Consider the following 5,547-nt stretch of genomic DNA (forward strand, 5'->3'; position numbering starts at 1 on the left):
ATTCTGTCAGTGCACAGGGGTTTAGGATGGGAGGGAGGCACAGTGCATCGTCTTCTGCTTCTGCAGAGGAGCAAGGTAGTGGTCAGCCCTCTGTGCCAAGGGGGGAGCAGATTTTGGCCATGGAGGGCAGGCAGCAGTCTCAGGGGTCACACAGCCACAATCACCCCCCACGGGTATGGTTCTGCCAAGCACTACCGTGCCCGGCCCTGCCCCACATGTTGGAAGCATACAGGGAGATTTGGATCAGAGTATGGCTTCGGCTCCTGCCGTTGCCGGTGGTAGCGGGGAGGCTCTCTTGGCGGGGGCTGTGGGCACGTACCCTCTGAGGGGGAGGCGGGACAGGCGTAGACGCCAGAGAGCCTCCTCCTCTTCCCTTTATTCCTCATCCCCGCAGTCGCGTCATTACGGGTGGCATGCCTCACGGAGGCAAAAGAGATCAAGGTACTGAGGCCGCAGTGCGTCCTCTCGGGGTCGCCACCGCACCCGGTCCCCAAGACGTGGCTCTCCATCTTCAGCGTCTGAGGTGTCAAGCACGTCTGAGAGTCCCGAACTTGCCCTCAATCCTCCTCCCGCGCGTCGGGAGTCGAGGGTTCTGTCAAGGACTTCCAGCCTGGTTGCGATGAGCGCACCTCCCGAGGCTACAAGTCATCGCATCAGCATCCAGGCGGGTTATCCAGGAGCCAGAGTTCCTCCATCTATGGGAGTCCCTCCTCCAATGGTGAATCTGGGTGAGTTTTCCCTGTTGGGTTCTCCAAGTGTGGAAAATGCAGCTGTGATATCTGAGTTGAGAGCGTTGATCAGGCAATTGCCCTCCACAGCTAGTACGGGAAAGGAGTGCAATAAGGTTGATTCCCCACTTGCCGGGGTGTACAAAGATACCATGTTCTGTGGGGTCAGTGCTCTGGGTTCGCACATAGATGACGATACTAAAAAGAAGATTTGAAGCAATGATTATGTAGATATTTGGTCGTTGATTGCAGTGGAGCAACACACTGTAGACAAGGAAAGGAGGCCGGTGGAGAGGTTTTTGGAGAGAGTGCGCCAGAAGGTTGCGAAAACTATGAATAATTGGTTGCAAGCTTTTGCGGTATTGGGTTGTATTATGGCTCAGAAGCACCCGGGTCGTTGCTCAGAGTTGTTCATCTATCAGGACATGGTTTACAACTCATACAAGGCTCACGGTGGGTCAGCGTGGTGGAGTTATGATGAGGAATTTAGGAGACTGTTAGCTCTCCACCCGGAAATTGGTTGGGGGGGTAAAGGCGACTGAGGTCTGGTTGCGCCTTATGATGACGCAGAAACAACACCCCTTTCCATCAGTGGCCGCTGGACAGGGTTCAACAGGTCCCAGTTCAGTGGTCGTGTGGAGACCCGGTACCTGTTGGTTGTTTAATGAGGGACACTGTCGATTTTACGGTCTCTGCAAATTCAGGCATGAGTGTTCCTCATGTGGAGGTTCCCACCCGGCGGCTAGGTGTTCCCGCCCTGCGGGAAACTTGCCAGTCAAGCCGCAGCAAAACGAGAGGAAGGACACTGGTGAACGTAGTCACGATGGAGCCGTGGTTAGACCGGTATCCTAACAAGGAGGCTGCAGGTCAGCTGCATTTTGGGTTCTCGGAAGGCTTTTTCATTCCGTTTAAATTGCATAGGTCCCCCGGTTTTTCGTCAAAATTGAAGTCTGCGTGAGAATATCTGGATGTTCTATTGTCAAAAGTGCAGAAGGAGGTAGCACTGGGTAGGATGGCCGGTCCGTTTTTGTCCCCGCCTTTTCAGGATTTTAGAGTATCGCCTCTGGGAGTGGTCCCAAAGAAAGATCCGGGTTCCTTTCGTTTAATTCACCATTTGTCGCACCCAAAGGGTTTTTCCGTGAACGATAGAATTTCTCCCGATGATGCGTCAGTATAGTATGCATCTTTCGACAGGGCTGTGGCTTTGATTAGGAGCGCCGGGGAAGGAGCATGGTTAGCAAAGTCGGATATCGATTCGGCTTTTCGTCTGTTGCCGGTGCATCCGGATTGTTTTCATTTGTTGGGTTGTCAAGTTGAAGGAGAGTTTTATTTTGACATGTGTCTTCCCATGGGGTGTTCTATTTCGTGCTATTATTTTGAACTTTTTAGTTCTTTTCTGGAGTGGGTGGTGAGATGGGAAGAAGGAGACAGGTCCGTTACTCACTATCTGGATGATTTCCTTTTTGTAGGCCCAAATGACTCGGATGTGTGTAACAGGTTGCTTTCCACGTTCACGTCAGTCGCGCAGAAATTTGATGTTCCTCTGTCTCCGGAGAAGACCATTGGCCCGGTTAAAATTCTGTTGTTCCTTGGCATTTTAATTGATACGGTAGCAATGGCTTATCACTTACCCGTCGAAAAGATTCAAAAATTGGTTTCACTGATTGAGGGTTTCATGTCAGTTCGGAAGGTCACCCTTTTGCAGATACAATCATTGCTAGGTTTGTTGGTTTTTGCGAGTAGAATCATGCCGGTAGGCAGGGTGTTCTCGTGACGTCTGTCGCTGGCTACGAAAGGAGCCTCTAGCCCGCACCACAGGGTGCGGGTCACAAGGGCCATGAAGGCGGATTTGGAGGTGTGGCTTTCCTTTTTGCAAACATTTAACGGTCACACTTGTTTCATGTTACCGTGCCGGACGCCTCAGGAATTGAATTTTTTCCCATGGTACATGACGGCACCACGAGAGAGGGGATCCGCCCTACGAGGACAGGAAACCTTCAAGATAAAAGGGGGTGGCTCTTCTCTCCGCATCAGTTGGTTTCCTGTCCTCGACGGGGAACCCTCAAGATGAAAGCCTCTTTGAAGATTCCGAAGAGGATGCCTGGGCCTGGGTCGGGTGATTAGTGGCAGGCACTGGTCTGCTACACCCGTCACCAGGTACCGGTAGTCACCTCGGGGGCCATATATTCCTATGTCCCCCCTGAGCGAGTGCATGGCCACAGCCCGTGAGGCAGTTGCCCGGGTGAAGTAATGATGCCTCGGAGACCATAGTTCGTGTACCCTCCAAGATGACCAAAACTTGCCCCATAGAAGTCCACGGAGGCCACTTTCCGTGCTCCCTCCCTGTCGACATATAGTGGCCATGCAGCCCAGGAGACACATCGGTGCCCGGGCAGAAGAGCTCCTCGGAGGCCACGGACAGTGACCCTCCCTGTCGAAGGCCAGACACCGGACCCCGCAGCGTACCTGCAGTCAGAAGGTGCTCTGCAGCATGGGAGTCCAGGCCCACCATGGATGACATCAGCGGAGTGCGGCAGGTGTGGCTGATCCGTGGTCCAGGTCCATCGGGGGTAAGGGGTGTCTGGGGGCCCTGAAATAGGGGGCCCAAGCGCTCACCCGGCCCGCACAGCAGGTGGTCTGGCCGCACCGGGGGCAGCGCGCACTCGGAGCGCGCATGATGGCCGCCGAACCGGAAGCGGTTGCGTGCGACCCGGAAGTGGAGGGGGCGCACAGCACCGCGGGGCCTGGGAGAGACAGGAAGAGTGCGCGGTCCCGGGGGGGGGCACGGGCGCGCACGGGGGCGCGCGCGTCCGCACACAGGTGCGAGACCAGCTGGTCCAGAAAAAAAAAAAAAAAGGAGGTACTATTTAAATCGCCAGGAAAGGCGAGCGGGCATCACAGCACCAATTCTGAGTGGGGTGACTGCTTGCAGCCATATGCAGCATAATGGAGAGCCCTTCGCCAGAGCATATACAACCGCGCCAGGAAGCGAAGGAGAGGCGGTCGTGCTCAGACGAAAAAGCAAAAGCACGCCGCAGCAGTAGTGTGAGCCACTCGGGCAGCGCACGGGCGGATCGTCACCGCAAAAAAGAGGGGTCCGTAGTCTCGTTGGGAGACAGTGAGAGGACCAGCCAACCTCCAGATCCGGTACCCGTTCTATGAAGCGTCCGAGTGGTGAGTGAACCTCGAGAAAGTCCAGTAATCTAATGTCTGTTCTCTTTCTCTTTTTTGCCTCTCTTTTTCCTCTCCTCCTCCTCCTCTTATATATATGGACGGGGTGGAGTATAGGAGGTCCCTAAGAAATATAGAGGAAAGTAAAAAAATAAAGAATGTGCTTTATGTAAAAGTCCCGTAGAAACAGCCTGGAACAAAAAATTATGCCAGGAGTGCATTAACAAGACCATAGCGGAGGAGACACCCTCATTTTCGGATAGTTTGAGGGCCATAATTCAGACAGAAGTTTCCAAGTCAGTAAGAGCATTACAAACGGTAGATACGGAAAGAAAAGCTAGGAGATTAAGCCCCTCAGGGGTCTCTCAACAGGACTCTACAGGGTCAGAGGACGACTCAAATAAGTCGCAGTATTCAGGAAGTAGCTCGGACGGGGAAGATACGTTTCCAGTAGAAGCTACGGATGAACTCATTAAAGCAGTTAGATCTACCATGGGGCTAGTAGAAGAGCGGACAAAAGACAGCCCAAGATCTCATGTTTAGTGGACTGCAAAAGAGAAAACGTAGAACCTTCCCTGTTAATGAGCAACTGAAAGCACTCATAAATCGCGAGTGGGAAAAACCAGAAAGGAAGTCCCAGAATACAAATTCCCTGAAGAGGAGATACCCATTTGAGGAAGAGGCATCCTCATCCTGGGATAGGGCCCCCAAAATTGATGTGGCGATATCAAAGGTCGCCAGAAAATCCTCCCTACCCTTTGAAGACTTGGGGTTTCTAAAAGAGCCACTGGACCGAAAGGCGGATAGTTGCCTTAAGGCAGCCTGGGAAACCTCGGCTGGCACACTAAGACCCGCCATCGCAGCCACTTGTGTGGCTAGGTCCTTAAAGATATGGACAGACAACTTGGAGGATCAATTGGAACAAGGGGTTCCCAGAGAGACGATTCTGGAATCATTGCCGGCTATTAGGGCAGCGGCGAACTTTCTCGCAGAGGCATCAGCAGATTCGGCCAGACTAGCCTCAAAATCAGCAGCCTTAACCAATGTAGGACGGCGGGCGGTATGGCTCAAATGCTGGCCGGGGGACACCCAGGCGAAAATGAAACTTTGCTCTCTACCATGTGAAGGAAATTTCTTGTTCGGCCCGGCATTGGATGAAGTGCTGGAGAAAGCGAGTGATACCAAAAAGAATTTTCCGAAACAACCATTTCAGGCCTTTCGGCGCTCCTTTCAGAGGGGCCGAAAGTTCAGGAGACAACAATTTAAAGATCGTGACAGGAGCAATTCCGACAGACGATACAGAGGAGGGAGAGGCTTCTATTTCAGTAAGCCCCCGAGAGAAGCCAAAAAACCCACCCAGTGACGGTCCTTCTCAGGTGGGGGGAAGGCTCTCTCACTTCCTCCCAGCCTGGGAAAGGATCTCATCCAGCACCTGGATCCGACAGATAGTAGGGTCAGGTCTGGAGTTAAAATTCCACCATTGGCCACCACAAAAATTCATTCAAACTCCTGTACAATCATCTCAGGAAAGACAAAAGAGTTTGGAAGAGGAGGTATTATCGCTTGTACAAAAACTCGTACTGGAAGAAGTTCCAGAAAAAGAAAAGAAGAAAGGCTTTTACTCCCCCCTGTTTCTGATAAAGAAACC

Source organism: Dendrobates tinctorius, unplaced genomic scaffold (genome assembly GCF_039654945.1).
Source record: "Dendrobates tinctorius isolate UK_male_01 unplaced genomic scaffold, ASM3965494v1 ptg000098l, whole genome shotgun sequence".
Classification (NCBI taxonomy): domain Eukaryota; kingdom Metazoa; phylum Chordata; class Amphibia; order Anura; family Dendrobatidae; genus Dendrobates; species Dendrobates tinctorius.